The sequence below is a fragment of the Ursus americanus genome, chromosome 3, assembly GCF_024610735.1.
Source record: "Ursus americanus isolate L20-20 chromosome 3, mUrsAme1.1.p, whole genome shotgun sequence".
NCBI classification, from domain to species: Eukaryota; Metazoa; Chordata; class Mammalia; order Carnivora; family Ursidae; genus Ursus; species Ursus americanus.
In genome coordinates, this window is record NC_142129.1 from 64,625,225 (window position 1) to 64,644,143 (window position 18,919).

General features: G+C 39.0%; 1 protein-coding gene across 2 annotated transcripts in view; it reads left to right on the forward strand.

Annotated features, from left to right (window-relative positions):
• Positions 1–18,919, forward strand: part of ASNS (asparagine synthetase (glutamine-hydrolyzing)) — a 149,911-nt gene that overhangs the window by 17,426 nt on the left and 113,566 nt on the right. The gene's annotated exons all lie outside the window — the stretch shown is intronic.

Consider the following 18,919-nt stretch of genomic DNA (forward strand, 5'->3'; position numbering starts at 1 on the left):
TTTGCAAATTAATCAATGTGATAAATCACATTACAATCCTCTCAATTGATGCAGAAAAAGCATTTGACAAAATACAGCATCCTTTCTTGATTAAAACTCTTCAAAGTGTAGGGATAGAGGGTACATACATCAATATCATAAAAGTCATCTGCGAAAAGCCCACAACGAATATCATTCTCAATGGGGAGAAACTGAGAGCTTTTCCCTTAAGGTTAGAAACACGACAGGAATGCCCACTCTCACTACTATTGTTCAACATAGTACTAGAAGTCCTAGCCTCAGTAATCAGACAACAAAAAGAAATAAAAGACATTCAAATTGGCGAAGAAGTCAAAGTCTCACTCTTTGCAGATGACATGATACCTTATGTGGAAAACCCAAAACACTCCACCCCAAAATTGCTAGAATTCATACAGAAATTCAGCAACGTGGCAGGATACGAAATCAATGCACAGAAATCAGTTGCATTTCTATATAACTGAAGAAAGAGAAATTAAGTAATTGATCCCATTTATAATTGCACAAAAAACCATAAGATACCTAGGAATAAACCTAACCAAAGAGGTAGAGGATCTGTACTCTAAAAACTACAGAACACTTATGAAAGAAATTGAGGAAGACACAAGGAGATGGAAAAATATTCCATGATCATGGATTGGAAAAATAACCATTGTTAAAATGTCTATGCTACCCAGAACAATCTACACACTCAGTGCAATCCCTTTCAAAATACCAGAGCACCTGGGTGGCTTGGATGATTAAGCATCTGTCTTTAGCTCGGGTTGTGACCTCCAGGTCCTGGGATTGAGCCCCACGTCAGGCTCCCAACTCAGCAGGGGGTCTGCTCCCTCTCCCTCTGCCTTTCCCCCTGCTTGTGCTCTCTCTGTCTTTCTCTCTCTCTCAAATGAATAAATAAAATCTTTAAAAAAATATGTCATCGACATTTTTCCCAGAGCTGGAACAAACAATCCTAAAATTTGTATGGAATCAGAAAAGACCCTGAATAGCCAGGGGAATATTGAAAAAAAACATCAAAGCTGGGGCATCACAATGCCTGACTTCAAGCTGTATTACAAAGCTGTGACCATCAAGACAGCATGGTACTGGCACAAAAATAGACACATAGGTCAATGGAACAGAATAGAGAGCTCAGAAATGGCCCCTTGACTCTATGGTCAACTAATCTTCGACAAAGCAGGAAAGACTATCCAGTGGGGAAGAAAGACAATCTCTTCAATAAGTGGTGCTGGGAAAACTGGACAGCCACATGCAGAATAATGAAACTGGACCATTGTCTTACACCATACACAAAGATAAACTCAAAATGGATGAAAGACCTTAATGTGTGACAGGAATCCATCAAAATCCTAGAGGAGAACACAGACAGCAACCTCTTCGACTTCAGCTGCAACAACTTCTTACAAGACATGTCTCTTAAGGCAAGGGAAACAAAAGCAAAAAGGAACTATTGGTATTTCATCAAGATAAAAAGCTTCTGCATGGCAAGGGAAATAGTCAACAAAACTAAAAGTCAACGCACAGAATGGGAGAAGATATTTGCAAATGACATATCAGATAAAGGGCTGATATCCAAGATCTATAAAGAACTTATCAAACTCAACAACTGAAAAAACAAATAATCCAGTCAAGAAATGGGCAGAAGACGTGAACAGACATTTCTCCAAAGAAGACACGCAAATGGCCAACAGACACATGAAGATATGCTCCACATCACTTGTCATCAGGGAAATACAAATCAAAACCACAATGAGATACCATCTCACACCAGTCAGAATGGCTAAAATTAACAAGACAGAAAACAACAAATGTTGGCGAGGATGTGGAGAAAGGGGAACCCCCCTACACTGTTGGTGGGAATGCAAACTGCTATGCCACTCTGGAAAACAGTATGGAGGTTCCTCAAAAGTTAAAAATAGAGCTACCCTATGACCCCCCAGTTGCACTACTGGGTATTTACCCCAAAGATACAGATGTAGTGAAATAAAGGGGCACCTCAACCCAATGTTCATAGCAGCAATGTCCACAATAGCCAAAGTGTGGAAGGAGCCGACATGTCCTTCCACAGATGAATGGGTAAAGAAGATGTGTTTATATATACAATAGAATATTATTCAGCCATCAGAAAGGGTGAATACCCACCATTTACCTTGACATGGATGAAACTAGAGGGTATTATGCTAAGTGAAATAAGTCAAGCAGAGAAAGACAATTATCATATGGTTTCACTCATATGTGAAATATAAGAAATAGCTCAGAGGATTATGGGGAAGGGAGGGAAAACTGAAAAGGAAGAAATCAGAGAGGGAGACAAACCATGAGAGACTCTGGACTCTGGGAAACAAGCTGAGAGTTGCGGAAGGGGAGGTTGGTGGAGGCGATGAGGTAACTGGGTGATAGGCATTAAGGAGGGCATGTGATGTGATGAGTACTGGGTGTTACATGTAATTAATGAATTACTGAACACTACATCTGAAACTGATGATGTATTATATGTTGGCTAATTGAATTTAAATAAAAAAAGAAAGATGCTTTCTACACCCCTCCACACACAGAGATAATGGGGGCAAGAAAGACACACATGTGGGGCAGAAAGGAGTTGAATGAAGGAATAAGCATCAGGAAATTTAGCTAGTTTTGCTTCTCTTGTATATAGTATCTCTGCCTTTTATCTTTTAAGTGCAGACATATCCCCCAACTTAGCAACATGGGTGAGTATAAAGCTCCCTAGAGTGTGAGAAAGGAAATGAGGAGAGATGTTGTACTCCAGTTTATCCAGCTGGTGACTGAAAGGCCAATTCCCTTTTCTTCCACTCAATGTTAAATATGTTTGTGTGAACTGTTATGACAATGTTTTAACACTATTTCTGTAGGAAAGTGCGTTCTTCAAATTGGATCACCTTAAAATGAATTTTTGGGATACAGCTCACATGGAGACAGGGGACTTTTTCTAGCTCACTAACATTAACTATCTAGATGTTGCAGATAAGAAAAATTCAGGTAAAACAGTGACTTACAAAAGCCATTAAGATCAAATTGAACTAAAATTAGAATTTCACACGCCTTCATTCAGTCTGTGAAACTTCTTTTTCTACTGGATCTCTAGGGAACCTTTGCCTTGAAGACAGTATTGGTGGAGGGGGATGCAGTCGGGAAGGGAAAAAACTAACCACAGTCTGCCAGAGAGGTCACTTTCTTTTCCTTTCTCTCTCAACTGCTTTACATTTCTACTTCTCTTTCCATCTGTCTCTTTCCTCCTCCTTTCCCTTTCCCTCTTCCACTGTTTTTATTTGCATGTGTTTTGGGGATGGAGGGAGGTAAGGTGGCAGGAGTTGTTTTTCTTTTCTTTTTCTTTGCTTCCTGCTCTTTCACTGCCCTCAGTGTTTGGTCTGCCTCCTTTCACTCTCTTCCTTTTTATTTTTCAGTTCTTGTTTTTATATCTTTTATATCTGCCCCTCCTAGTAAAGAAAGGGATGTCATTATTACTTTCATTAAAAGAAAAGTTTTTTCTTTACTCTTTCTGGCTGTGTGGTAAGCATTATAAAAAGGAAATTGCATAGATAGTGTCTGACTTCTGAAGTGTGCAATGTATACTGTGATTTTATAACACCCTCATGATTCTTGGCTTTTAGTTTGTTTGTTTCCTAGTCCCATTAAAAATCTGGTGGTAGCAATGAGCTGCCTCCTTCCAAAAATGCCTAAGTCACGGACGTAATCGATTTGTATGCAATTTCAGGATGTTCAAAACTCCCTGAACCCCTTAGGAGTGTATGACCTCAGATCAAGAACCCTGCCGGTCGTTGCAATACATTTCACAAATGTCACACAATTTGATATAGGAGGAATCTTAAAACGTCATAGAAAATAATTTTGATTTATTTTGTTAAGAAAATCAATAGGCTATATAGCAGCCATTTTTGTGTGATTGGAGAGGTAAAAAGGGGAAGAAATGTTATCAAATTACGAGGAGATTGTAACATCATCTAAAAGGAACATTTATTGAGCACTGCTGACCACAAACATACCTATATATAAAATTCCTACATGATATAGCTACTATAAAAATTATATATATGTACACATACGTACAAATACATGTGTGTATATAATATGTAAAGTATATATGATATAAAATGTTATATACATGTTAAATTTTCACAACAGCTGTATCATGTAGGATTTACACTGAGATAAGGAAATTGGGGCTCAGAGAAATCAAATAGCTAACTCAAGGCACCCATTAGTAGGTATAGATAAGAATTCTAACCCACATGTAACTCTAAGCCTCCCTTGGAAAATAATCTCTTACTTATCTTTTCTATTCAGCACAAAACTTAGCACATAGGAGGTATTCAGGGAAGGTTGGAGTGTTGATTGAATTAAATCAAACAGAGTACAGACCCTGCAGTAGATTATTGGAGGCTAGAGGCCACTCTCCACACTCCTATTCCCCCATTTAATTTCATTTCTTTAGAGAAAAGGAAGGGAGCACTTAAGTTCTGAAGAGTAGAGAGAATCTACAAAATTGCAGAGAAATATAGTAATTTTCTTCTATTCATCAGAGAAATATGTTAGTTTTAGCAGTGTGATGGTAAGGGGCTTGAATGTGCCAATTTTTATTTGGAAGGAATTACTGCAAAGTTAATACAATATTAACTTGAGGAAACCATTTTTGATTTAGTAAGTCCTCTGAACATTAAAGGAGGCATTCTGACTGAAGCTCCTGAAATATAAAGAACAATTTGAAACATGCCTAGGAAGAAAATACAGTTGGAGCATAAAAAAGTTCTCAAATGAAGTCTGATTTTAAAGGAAAAAGAGTATCATTGATTGAATACATTGTTCAGAATGCACGTGTATGTACTCAATCTGAGGCTGGCTAATGATGGAAGCCATAATTTGAAGAGAATTTGGTGAGGAAAATGAAAGCAATATCAGAATGTGGGCAACTCTGAGATAGAGGCTGATTATATTCCCAAAGAATACTTTCAGGGAAGCTAATAAACACTTAACAAAGTTGAGCAGAAAATACTTCAGAAATAACTATCATCTTAGAAGCCAGTCAAGACAGTGGAATAATGAAGAATCAGTGATTATGTTGCCTTGCTTGCTTGATAGTATCATGATTTAAAAATAAGCCCATGTTGACTTCAGGTCAAGGCAAGTTCATGATGCATAGTTTTTAAATTTCTCCAATTCCCCTTCCTAAAAACATACTAAATAACTAGAATAGCAAAAGAAAAATTCTATTTGCAACATCCTCACAACATCCTCAACTAACAAAATTAACATCACAACATCCTCAATTAACAAAACATCCGCATGGACCTCAGAATACCCTTTCAGATTATGGTTTGCCTCACCAAAACCACAAACAATGCAGGACCCATACAGACATGCCTAGGTTTAGCAGCTATGCAGAGGTAGTGGAGGGGAGAGAAAGAGAGTTTTAATGGTTTTATGAACACTGGAATACAGATTTCCTCTGCTTTTAGAAAGTTCATGTTAGGCCATTTCACTTGTACAGAAGACCTACATTAGTACCTATTTTTGCTAACCAAAAGAAATCCAAAGAGCATTTTCACTTTTATGAAGGAAGGTAAAAAGCAAAAATAGTGTTCAGTGTTTATAGATGAAGTGAGCACCCAGAGCAATGAGAGTGGCACCCTGAAGCTCCTTCTCTGGTAACTACACTTAGCATCTCAGCTTCCAGCTGCCGTAGCTTTGAATTCTATCCATGAGCATCTGTGCTTTGTCTCAATTTATTTTGTGCATTCATTAGCAAGATGTGTCCTAAGGTATCAGAAGAGCCTAAGAGAGGTTATTGGCGGGGGAGGGGGGGGACTCTAAAAGTTTTCCATATAAGTTATGATAATTAATTCCTCACTTAATGGCATTTTGGTTTACAAAAGCTTTCATAGAAACATTCTACTTTCAGGTAGTGAGGGAAAACTACAGCGATTGCCAAGATATACTCCAAAGGAGAGAGAGTCCCTCCTGGAATAGATTTCTCGCAAGTTAAATATTGTGAGAATAACAGTGAAAAGAAGAAGACTCCAGGCTCCAGTTATGGATTAGTGGAATGAGAAGAGCACAGCTACACACTCAGGCACTATGGGGAGATCAGAAGGTACTTCTGAGGCTCAAATGCTCAAAGAACTCAGAAATACCTAATAAAATTCCTGTCCTAAGGAAAATGCTCCTGTGAAGAGAATTCAAATTGAGCAGGACAGGAACTCTTAGGGCAGAGGGGAGAAAAGGATCAAACACTTTGGGGGAAGGTAGGATTCCAAAGATGGCAGATCTCAGGAAGTGGGTATGACTACATGGAGAAGCTATTTATATCTCTATTTGTATCTTTGTCTATCTACCTATAATCTTTGTAATAACAATACAGGACAAAGCTCTCAAGCAGTGGAGGTAGGAAAGCTACCATAATGCATCTCACTCCCCAACAAGGGAATCATTTTTCTAAAGACACAGAACACTTGGATTTGTTTATACATGAACAATGGAAAAGAATATTGTGAAGCACTAAATATACTACTATTTAAAAAAATGGACTACATGATGAAACTGGATAGTTAATGTATTCTAGAAAACATACAACAAAAAGCAGATGAAGACTAAATAATAGCATTATCTAAAAGAACTTAAGGAAGCAATAAATAAAAACTGTGAAAGAACAGCATACATCATAATTAGGAAACTGAGAAATGAGGTGGCTAAACATCAACTGGGGATTGGTAAGATTCAGAACTGGGCTCAAGTCATGTGTGGGCTGGCCTAGTTCCAGCTTACCCTTACCTATAAAGTGTGCCCTTTTTGGTTCCAACTGAAATTTATAGATTCCCCTCTTTCCTGCATGGCTCTGAACTCTAATTTTCTCCCTACACCTTGAACTTATGAAGAGTTTTGCTCAAATTCTCATCTTTTCAGTTACTTTTCTCGATTCCCTTATTTTCTGGATCAAGTCCCCATATATCCTCACTGCCTGAGCGTGGATTCTTCAAATACCTTCACATTGTTCTAAAACAATCTAGTCCACCACTGTCAGAAATAGAAATTGGGAAATACAGTTTATAAAGGAGGAAAAGAAGGAAGGAAGGAAGGAAGGAAGGAAGGAAGGAAGGAAGGAAGGAAGGAAAGAAAGAAAGAAAGAAAGAAAGAAAGAGAAAGAAAGAAAGAAAGAAAGAAAGAAAGAAAGAAAGAAAGAAAGAAAGAAAAAGAAAGAAAGAAAGAGGAGGAAGAGAAAGAGAAAGAGAAAGGAAGAAAAAGAGGGAGGGGAGAGAAAGAAAGAGAAAGAAAAAGAAAAAGAAAGAAAGAAAGAAAGAAAGAAAGAAAGAGGAAGAAGAGAAAGAGAAAGGAAGAAAAAGAGGGAGGGGAGAGAAAGAAAGAAAAAGAGAAAGAAAGAAAGAAAGAAAGAAAGAAAGAAAGAAAGAAAGAAAGAAAGAAGAGAGAAAGAATTCAAGAGAAAAATGAGAGCTATAGAAGATCCAACATAAGCATAATTTATATTGGAGGAAGAAGATGAAAGCAATAGAACAAAACAGATACAAGCATCCATAATACAAGAAGATTTTTTTAAAAAAGGAACATCTATATTGAAAGATCACCCCATTAACCTTAGCAAGTGAACGCAGAATTATAAACACGAAGACATAGTCTATTAAAACTGGACAGTAAAGAAAGCACTTTTTGGACATCCAGGGATAAAGACAGAGTTATTATAAAGAAAAAATAAAATCACGTTTTTGTCAGATTTATCCACAGCAAAAGATAATAGAGCAACATATTTAAGAGACTCAAGGAAAGAAAACATGAAACAGTGATTTTATACACGTGCAAAGTTGCTTTTAAGTATAAACTACAGAAAAACAAAGCAGTTGTGAACATGCAAGAACTCATAGAATATTTTTCCCCGAAAAATCTACCTAGAAAACAAGATTTAGTCAATCAAGTAATCATGAGATGCTTCAGCTAAGTTCGAGGAGCATAACAGCTTGCTAATAAATGTTAGTTGAACAAATGGTTAGATGTATGGATACATTTAAAGAACAAATTTGTGAATTTCAGGCTATACCTGGTAGGGAAAAGGAAAGAGCTATTCATATTACTAGCTACCAGAGAGCTAGCAATGTGAAGTCAAAGAATGTTAGTTCTTTGTTAGATCAAGATGAATAAACTGTCTCAGAGTGATTTGCCCAAGATGAGCAAATGGCCCATGGATGAGCCAGGAAATGGATCCAGAGTTTTCTGAAGCTTACTGAATTTCTCTTTAAAAACTCATTTGCTGATGAGTATTAACTTTAAATAGCGTCATTCATTTTTCCCCCAAAGTAAACTAATCCTATTCTCTGTATCCCATAGTAAAATGTTTTTTGACAACTAGGTCATAACATTTCCTTTCAATAACTTTTACAGCAACAATATGTTTATTATAGAAAAATTAGAAAAAAAAAACTTTACCTATAATTTTATCACCCAAACAAAACTCTTATCAGTTACAAACATTTTTGTCTTCACTTTTTTAGACTTTTTCATTCTTTGAACAGATACACAATGGTGTTTAAAACAAAACTAGAATCATGTGGCCATATTGTTTTATAGTCTTTTTCATGACATATCTGATATATCAGTCATATCATGATCATCTTTCATTATCAAATATAGAACTAAACACAAAAAAACTTTAAATACTTTAAGATGGATTTTATATTGATAGAAATGTCAATTCTAATGTTTCTTATGTTTTCTTTTCCTAAATAGTGCATGATTTCAATTCATTCGATGTCGTTTATAAGTAGTGTAATTTTTGTCCCTGATATATGTTCTCCCTTTATATTTGGTTGACATAAATCTTAAACTTGCGAAGCTGATAGTTACAGCTCCTTAGGGCCTCCTGAAACCTGGAGTCAGTGTCATCAGATGGGATTTTTCCTTGGGTGGGAAAAAAGAGAGGAATCAAGAAGGGGAGAGAACTGCTATATGCTGAGGGGAAAGTAGCTGTGAGGGATAAACTGGAAGTAAATATGTGTGGCCATTTTGATTAGACCTCTTACGGAGATGCCATAATTAGATGTGGCTCTGGGGAAGAAAGAGGCCTTCTGTATATGGCGTAGGACTGAAGAAGTCTGGAGAAACTACAGAGGGCAGCCCCAGCTGGCATCTTGGAGGCTGGAAGTAGAGCGCCACTCAGTCCCTCTTCCTTTGTTAGTTCCACCCTATGTCATATAAAACATATTAAAGGGCAACCATTGTTCATCAAAGATATTCACATATAACCAAGTGAAGGTTTAGCAGCAATTGACTGCTTGATTTGGTATTATTCAATATTTGTTAATTCCAATTTTTTCATTTTTTTCTTCTTTTAGATTGTGGGCCCAATACTTTCTTTTCTTCTTCAGGCATAAAACCATTTTTCAGGCCCTTGAAATGCTTGTAGGCCTGGACACTGTGCCTGTACTGCCCAGTGCAATGGGTAGGAAGTTTCTGCAACCCCCACTTGGGCCTCCCATCTCTGTATTCCATGAGCTGCTGTTGCTCCTGCTGTGGTTGGTATTCTTACTACTACTGTTGTCTCATCTGAGAGATATGAGGGCCCCAGTTCTTCCCCGCCCCTGGCTTCCTGTGGTTATTTGGGTTTTGTCACTGTCTAATCCTACAGGTGATGGTGGCTTTCCCTTCTACACCATCTCACACCCCTGGGTCTTAATGATTCCCTTTTTTTAAATCATGGGTTGCTTTGAAAGGATGAGTGTCCAACAAGAGCCCAGTACTTTTTGAAACACTAGTTGGTATCTTTCTGATAGATATTTTGGCTGTCTTCTTGGCTCTTTATTCTGGCTCAGTATCTGGTATATTATTATCATTATCATTATTTTTGTTATTTGATATCTTTGTCTCTCGGCTCTGAGGCCCCAAGTTCAGTCCTGTTCCACTCCATAGCCAGGCTCCCAGAACCCATGCTTACATCTCACTTACCAGGACCTATTTAATTGGGATCAGAAAAGAGGCTAGGTCCGTGGAGCAGGATAAGCAAGTGTTTTGGAAGTAGACAGACTTGGCTTCAAATTCCAGCATGATGACTACTTGCTAGTTTCCTTCCTCCCTTTCTTTCTTTCTTTCTTTCTTTCTTTCTTTCTTTCTTTCTTTCTTTCTTTCTTTTCCTTCCTTCCTTCCTTCCTTCCTTCCTTCCTTCCTTCCTTCCTTCCTTCCTTCCTTCCTAGTTTTATTACTTAGATCCATTATAAGACCTCTCTGTAGGACAATTTTAGCATGTGTAAAATGGATACGTTAATGCCCAATCGCCTCAGTTTTGAGGAGGATGAAATAGGATAATGGATATGCCTGGTATAAAGTGGATACCCTCAAATGTTAGTTTCCACCTATATTTTGTATATATATACTTGCATGAGTTTAGATTTACAGCTTTGTGTCCTTCTTTCTCTTTCACTATTGCAGTTCAGAGGTTGCAACAGAGATAGGAATAACAATGATTTCAAATTCGTTTTACTGCCATATTTGAATAGCAGAGATGATAATTTTCTAGCTAATATATCGCTGTTATGTAGGTGAGCCCGTTATCTCATTTTGTATTCCTCCTTAGGCAATTGCTTTTCTTGGAACCATTTGTTTCTATGTACTTGACCTTGCCTCACTTTCTGATTTATTTATTACTTAACATAACCATTAGCTTGTTCGATTACCTTTAATTAAGTTGTATTGGTTCCTGAACATGGAAATGCCCTTGTTTCTTTGTTGGCCAAGTTCCTCCTTTGCTGAGTGTAACAATTCAGTCAACTCATTTTGACCTTTATAATGTTAAAAAAAAAATTCAACTGAGTAAACTTGAAGATGTAATTGGCTTTTTTAAACGATTCATGATCAGGGAGCATCCTATCTAGCAAGTAGAGGGGCTCTCAGAGGAGTTTACAAAATGGAAGGTTTTCCTAGGAAGGAGGGTGAAGCAAGAAAGTTATAAGAAAAATAGAGAAAGGATTGTTTCAGGCAAAATCACCTTCCCTTAGAGGTAAGGACAAGAGATCTTATTATGCAGATGACCTCATGTTCCTTTGGGGGGATAGAGAAAGTCCAGACAGATTACCTCATTGGTGCCTATCAGAAAATTCCTGACTGACCTGGTTAAGACTCATCTTTCTGGGAGAGGTTGAAATTGCAATTAGATTAGGTATTAAGCCCCAGTTACTAACTTGGGGCCTTAACCTAAGTGATGCCATTTTGGGCCTGAAGTTTTCTTTTTAATAATAATAAATGTGGTACTTCTCTCTCCATATTTCTTTCAGAAGAAACGTCAAAAATATATTTTAGTGCAATGAACATTATAATAATAGTATCTATTTTAAAAAATAAGCATGATTGATTCCTCAGTTGGTAAAGAGCCATTTATGTTGTAGCCTTTAACTAACACAAAAGTTCAAGAAACCAACATATTAGATTTATTACTAAGAGCCTCTATCTAGGTATATACACTCCTATGACATAGCTCTATAATTGATAATTGATTAAACAATTGGTCTTCCTGATCATTCCTTAGGCCCTTGTCAAAAACCAAATCTTCTCTCATTATTGCTTATATGAAAAAACCTGATTATGTCACTGTGACTTCCAGTACCATTTCAGTTTCCCCCAGTGTTCAAATAATAGGATTAGCAAGGTGATGGCCCACTACAGAAGGGAGGAACACGTGACTGAAGGAGAGGATTAGCAGGTATGCACACACAGTCACTCGGACACACCCATAATCACACTCACACTCAGTGTTGGTAGAGAGTAAAAGAAGCTCTTTGTCCTTCAAAGCTTCTAAATTTTGGCCCTTTTTACTTCTCAAGGAGGATAAACCTGCTTTTCTAAGTTCTGGGGCCTTTCTCAAAGGTAGTGTAATTCAGTTTTTAGGGAAATAGGAGATCTTTTGTGCCTTAGGGTCTAAAGGAGAGGGGGTGGGGTGTCCTGGGAATTAGTTGAGGCCCAGGAAGTGTTAGGATTTGTGCACAATGGAAGGAATTTCTGTGAGTGAGTATTGCTTCATGTGGTGGCCAGATGAGGAAGCCTGCCCAGCCCTGTGTTCTTGGGGTCGCTTATGGAGGTAGAAGGATGTCTTCATCAGGCAGGAACTGCATGAAAAAGACTCCAGATGGTTTATGTTTCCTTTGTAGGTTCTTCAATCCCCCTGGTCCCTGTGACTTGTCATGGGGCTTCTCCCATGTGACTCTAACATGCTCTCCAGCAAATACCCTGGAGACTTGTACTCACCACGGACCACTGATAGCTCAGGTAGTCATTCAACAAAAATTTCTATATGCCAGAATCTTCAAGAATTATTCAAAGATTATGATATGCCAGAATCTTGGTGTGGGGTTAGACCTTTGAAAGGGGGAGGACAAAACCTAAAAAGGTTCATAACTTCTCCACTCTTGTTTTTACCCTGAATTATATTTCTTCGTAGAACTCAAGCACTTAAAAAAATTTTTTTTTAAGTTTACTTATTTTTTTTTTTTAGTAATCTCTATACCCAACATAGGGCTCAAACTCATGACCCCGAGATCAAGAGTCACATGTTTTTGCAACTGAGCCAGCCAGGCACCCCAATCACTTTTTATATGTCTCTTTGTTTATTGTCTGTTTTACTGTTAGGATGCAAGGCCCAAGAGAGCAGAAACTTTGTCTTGTTTATTGCTGTCTCCCCAGTTTCTCGAACAGTGCCTGGCACATATTATGTATTTGACAAATATTTGCTGCATAAATGACTGAATGAATCCCATTGTTTTAGTCCATGAAAGTTAAGCAGCCTTGTATGTTATTTTATCTTCTCTTTCTAAAATACTCTTATGCTTTTATACCTCAAGTAAATATTATCTTTTCTGCCTCTTTTCCAAAAAATGCTTATGCTGGATCATTTATAGTCTATGGAGCTGCATAATGAACAGGTGAAGTAAAAAAGGAACACTGCATACTTTGTAGAGTCTCTAGTCTTCCAGAGCCTTGCAGAGCCAATTCTCTTATGAAAGTCTTCTTATGAAAGATCTATTGCAGTTTTATTATCATCTACTCCAACTTGTATTTATAATTTGAAGCAAAAAAAAGACCTAGTTTCTGCATGAAAAACAAACCATTTTTGGTTGTTGTTATGTGTAGAAGAAGCAAGGAAGCAGTAGGCTCGGAAGCATCCACACACCTCTTCCCCACCACCACTGTTGTCACTCAGATTCTCCTTCCCACTGACCTCCCTCACCTGAGGACAGCAGGATTCTCTCAACTGTCTTCTTTGATGGTGAAATTTAAGATGCGTCATTTTCTATTTCTACAGCAGTTGTCTGCTAATTTTCTAATAAAGGCTTCATCGATGTGCCAAAAAAAAATTATTTAGACAACCCCGGTGACCATGTCTGTGACTTTTCTTTCATCAGATATCAATCACAGACTTATTCAACTTAGCTAGCATGATCTCCTTTTAATAAAACCTGTGTCAGGAGGTTGCAAGCCCTTCATCACATGGTGTTTACATATTGATTTTATTTATAGTGTTCTTGAAACTTAATTTGAAAACTGGCATTAGCTTTTTAGCATGCTGGAGTTTTCTTTCTTTCCTTATAGAAATCAGTCATTTTCTGTGTTTTGCTCTTCTGGGTAGTCCCCTTGACTCGAGATTTATAACGCTTTACTATTTTACCTAGTCTTTTTTTTTCTGCTTATAGTAGCCCTTTAAAAATTTTATCGATATAATCTACTTCTACCAAAATGTCAACATAGTATTCTGGATTTTAAAAATGACATTTTTAATGTTCAAACTTCTCTTGACTTTCTTTTCCTTTTATCTTTTCTTTTTTTTTTTTTTGTAGATGGGGGGTGGCAAAGGGAGAAGGAAAGATAGAATCTTAAGCAGGCTCCATGCTCAATGTGGAGCCCATCAGGGGGCTCAGTCCTACAACCCGAAGATCATGACCTGAGCCAAAATCAAGAGTCGGGCACTCAACCAACTGAGCCACCCAGGTGCCCCTCTTGACTTTCTAATGAAGACTTTCAGTTGTTTTTCCTTTTCCAACTTCTTCCATTTCCTTGTATTAAGTACAAGTTTAAAAAAAAAAAGAAAGAAAAAAACATTTCTGGGAGAGAGTGTACACATACCTGCATCTGACATTTTTTTTTTTTTTTTTTTTTTTTTGCCTTACCATGTCATTTCCCTGTGTCCTGTCTGTGGGACTATTCACTCAGCCTTCATACGTATGAACACTGAAGTAAGGACTGCACCTGCCTTTTCTCTTTGGAGCCTCACCACAGTCCTCTGAGATAGGTATTATTCTTAGACTTATTTTTCAGATGAGAAAACTGAGACTTGAGGAGTATCCCATCCAAGGTAATAAAGTAGTACTTGGTGGAGCTGCGCTTGAAATCATATCTGTCTGACTCAAGACTCTATACGCTTCATCAGCGCGCTATAATGCTTCTAGAATGATTCATGCCTTGGGTAGTTATCCCTTTCCAAGTCCATTGCTTCTTCAGTTTTCTATCCTGTCTTCATTGCAATTGTTTACACTTTTACAGAGGCAGCCGAGCCTGGTGGTTTAGAGCCAGGCTCCAGAGCCAGGTCAAGTGGGTCCAGGTCCAGAGCCACCATACTAGCTGTGCAGTCTTGGGTGAACTCCACAGCCTTTCATGCCTTGGATTCCCAATCTGAACACAGGGAATAGTAGTGCCTACCTCCTAGGGTTTTAATATTTAAATGAACCATCAATACATGTAATGTGTTTAGAACAGTTCTTGGTATATGGGAAGTACCCAGGAAAGAGCTAATATTGGTGCTTATTTACTTATTTATTTATTAGTTCAACACCCATACTTACTGAGCACTGTACTGTTAATGAAGTGCCAGGCATCCTGCAAAGTTCTGAATGTAGAAAGATGATTACCATAGAATCTTTCCCTTAATGTGTTCCCATCTAGTGGTGGATCATAAAAGATTGTGCTCACAAGGGGGGATACCCCATATTTAAAAAGACAATCCAGATACTGGATGGTCAATCTAAGCTTACTAAATCTGAGAGAAAGTGGTTCATGAGTGGTAGGATGAGGCTGTCCCTCCCACACCAGTGCTTTCTGACTGGTAGCCAGCTAACCACTCCCATTCCACTCACCTTTTTGCAATATTACTTTTCCAATCCTTGCATCAAGAGATGGAGTCTATTTCCTTTACCTTGAATTTGGACTAGTGCCGTGACTGGCTTTGACCAATAGAATGTGGTGAAAATGATGTGGCATGACTTGCACACCCTAACATTGGGAGGCCTTGCAGATTCCGTTATTGCCCACTCAGGATGTGGCCTCCATGGAAGGCAGCTGATGCTGGATTTCAAATGATGAGACGGGGAGTGGAGAGAGAGAATTGCAGCCCATCTGCTACCATTTCAGTCACCTCAACTGGGTGTCAGTCATGTGAGTGAAGCCTGACACCCTGGATCCTGTGGCTTTTGTTGAGCTGGCCCAGCCAATACCGTGTGGAACAGAGTTAAGTTGCCAATATGCCCAAGTTGCAGAATCATAAGCAAATAAATCAAATAAATGGTTGGGGTTGTTTGGGGATGGTTTGTTTCATAACATTAAATCCCTGGAACAAAGGAGGGCTTACAGCTTCCGTTTTCACTGTCTTGGAAGTCAGCCACCATATATAAAGCTTGGGTTACATAATGGAATAATGAGAGACCATGTGGAGAAAGTTAAGTCCCAGCCTTCCAGTCATTTCTGCCAAGGCCCCAGGCTTGTGGGTAAAGCCACCTCCTTGGACCTCCTAGCATAGCCTAGCACCAGCTAAGTGCAACCCTATGAGGGAGCCCCAATAAGACCAACAGAATCGTGGCAGTTGTTTGAACCCACTGTCTTGGGTTAATTTATTACTATGCAGCCATAGGTAACTGAAACACTCACAATGCACCATGGCTTCCTAGAAGTGAGAGTATCGAAGTCCTGGTCTAATGGTGTATTAGGGAGTAATCATTTTTACAAATAAGCAAATATTTCTATGTGCCTGGTACTTTACGTACACTGTTTTGTTATATTTAACCCGCACGGTAACCCTATATGGCAGGTAATTTGGCAGATGTGAAAGCTAAACTGCAGAGATGTTAAGTAACTTGCTCAAGGCCTCATGGGGAGCACGGTCACTGCAGGATGGTCAGGTGGAAGGTAAATGCCTCATCTCAGGTTTTCTCAGCTTTTCCTCTTTCTATGGCAGTGGTCGCTCCTGCTTCTCACCAGCTTCCAGTCTCACATCCCTCCGGTGGATCCAGTCAGTTCTCACTACTGAAGCCAGTGTTATCAGATGACTATGGGATCTTTGGTTCACCCTTATTAACACCTGGCTGTCTAGGATAAAAGTCTATGGCATACCAAGCCTCTCTTCCCGCTTCTCCAGCTGTATCTCTTAGCACCTCCTTCATTTATCTTTTGGCCATGTGGAGGTGCTTGCACAGCACAGACTTGAAACCCCATCTTGGGTCATCCGTCCGAGCTTCTGCACAGACGTCTGTGCCGGGAATGCCCTCCTTACCTCCCCTGCCTCCCAGCATATCCGTTCACCCTCCAGGACTTGACTTAAGGTTTACCTTGACCATGAAGCCTCATTATCTGGTCTCCTCCAGGCACAGTTGTCCACTCCTCACCTGTGGCTGAAGCTGTACACTTTCCTAGCAGAGCATAAGTCACACCTGGTTGTTTTTAAATCAGTTTTTATCAACCCGACTATGAGCTTCTTAATTTTTTATTCATCACTGGATGAATAAAACACTAACACTTAGCCTGGACCGGTCCTTAATGAGAGAAGTGCTCCAGTAAAGACATGAAAGGTTCAGGTCAAGTCGTCAAGAGTCTTGAATGCCATGCTGGTATCATCAAAGTGTCTGCCACCTGGATGTCCCCAACTTCTCCCCTTCTTCTTGGGCCACCCTTCCATCTTATATTCAAATTGACAAAGTGTTTACCTTGCATTTCACACTGTACAGAGAGCCCACCATCATCCTCCTCTTCCTCAGGTCTTCCCCCTCCTCCCCACAAATATCTCTGGAGCTTTAAGGAATGAGGAGTAGAACCAGGGGCTCCTTGCTCCCTTAGTGACCTCTCACTCCCATTTCCTGCTTGTGCTCAGTGTCATTCTTCCGGTGGCCACTTTACACTGCTTTACTCTTGGTTTTGCTTCAAGTCTTTTGTTCTCCCAAAGCAGCTTGAACACAAGGCTGTGGTGGTTGGAAGACTTTTTTTCTCCCTCTGGTTGTGTTTACAGTTTTGAATAGATAATATATTTATATGGTTTAAAAATCAAATTATATAGAAGGGTGCCTAGTGAAAATTCTCACTCCTGCCCCTGCACTTGTCTGTTCTATTTCCCCCCATTTCCCACCCCAAGTAGCTATCTTATTAGCTTTTTTGGTATCCCTCTAGGATTTACTTATGCAAATATAATACAGTGCAAATATGGAAAGCCCCCCCCCCTTCTGAACACTGCTGGCAAAAGCTATGAAAATAGGCTGCCTGGACCCACTTTCAAATCTGTGCTGTCATCTGCTCTTAGTGGGGCCTTACCCCTGCCCAGAAAAATCCCTTCTTTTCCATTTTCCTACATGGATGATTTCCACAGTGACATTTTTGAAAACAAAACTTGGGGCACATGGTCTGAGAAGTGAATTTGTGTAAAATATGGGTCCAGATCATGGGTTTGCACTAGAAAACGTGGGACCAACATCTCTATATTTTTTCCAACCCTCCTTAATCCTGAAGGCCAGGCTCCTTCTCTGGGATAGCAGTCTTTTAGTATTATTTAGGCTGATAGCTCAGGAAATAATTGAAAATAATTTAAACTTGAGTATTAGGTATCACTGTCCTGACATGGGGGATGTACACTAGCCACCCTTTGCTCCAGGCCTCCTGCCGGCTGCCATCTGACTCAGCCTCCCTCCCTCTGCTCAGAGCTTCTCAATCTTTTCACATCTCTTCCAAGTCCTGGGACTCTCACTGCTGTCTCGCTTTCACAGACTGCCCCCCAAATCCCCGCTTCCTTTTGCTTTTTATATGAAGAAATTTAGTTTGGGGGGAAGGGGTCACATATGAGGCACTCCTCTGGGAACTATCAGAAGTAATGGGGGGCTCTTGAGGGGCACTAATTTTGAGCAGTCAGATTACCAGGGCATAGTAATTTGCATATAGATGGGAAGGCATCAGAGTGCCCCTCATTAAGATTAATGAGATCAGATTCTCATTGGATTTATCATCTAACAAACATTTGGGGTTAGTGCCACTTAATCCCTGTATAGTTTTATGGCAGAAATAATTATGGTTCCCTAAATATTCCAGGTGTTCTCCAATGTTACCCAGCCTCATTTGCAGTTAGGTTTGGCCATATGACTTGTTCTGACCAATGACCTATGGGCAGAAGTGGTGTGTGTCTCTTCTGGACCAAGACAATTAAGAACTAGTGTGCCTTTTCTATCCTTCCCTTCCCCTCTGTGCAGTCCAAGCATCCCAGATGGCAGAGCTCCAAGCTTCAGGAGGGCCACTTGACCCACGCTGGACTGTGATGGTAGGGAAAAAAAAACAAAAAACTTTATTGTGACAAGCCATTGAAATTTCGAGATATTTTTATTAATATTTTTGAGATATTTTTATTAATATTTAATTGTATACCTATGCTACTTGGACCAACATTTTTGGAAATTAAAAGCTAAAACCTAAAATATCTAAAACAATAGTGTGTGTGTGTGTGTGTGTGTGTGTGTGTGTGTGTGTGTTGCTTAGGACATGCAGATGTGTCTTCACATTCTGTACGAATTACAATTTGAAAATCTTTATAATTGTTTATATGTTTTGAGGTCCCATAATGTATAACCAAATTTTATTA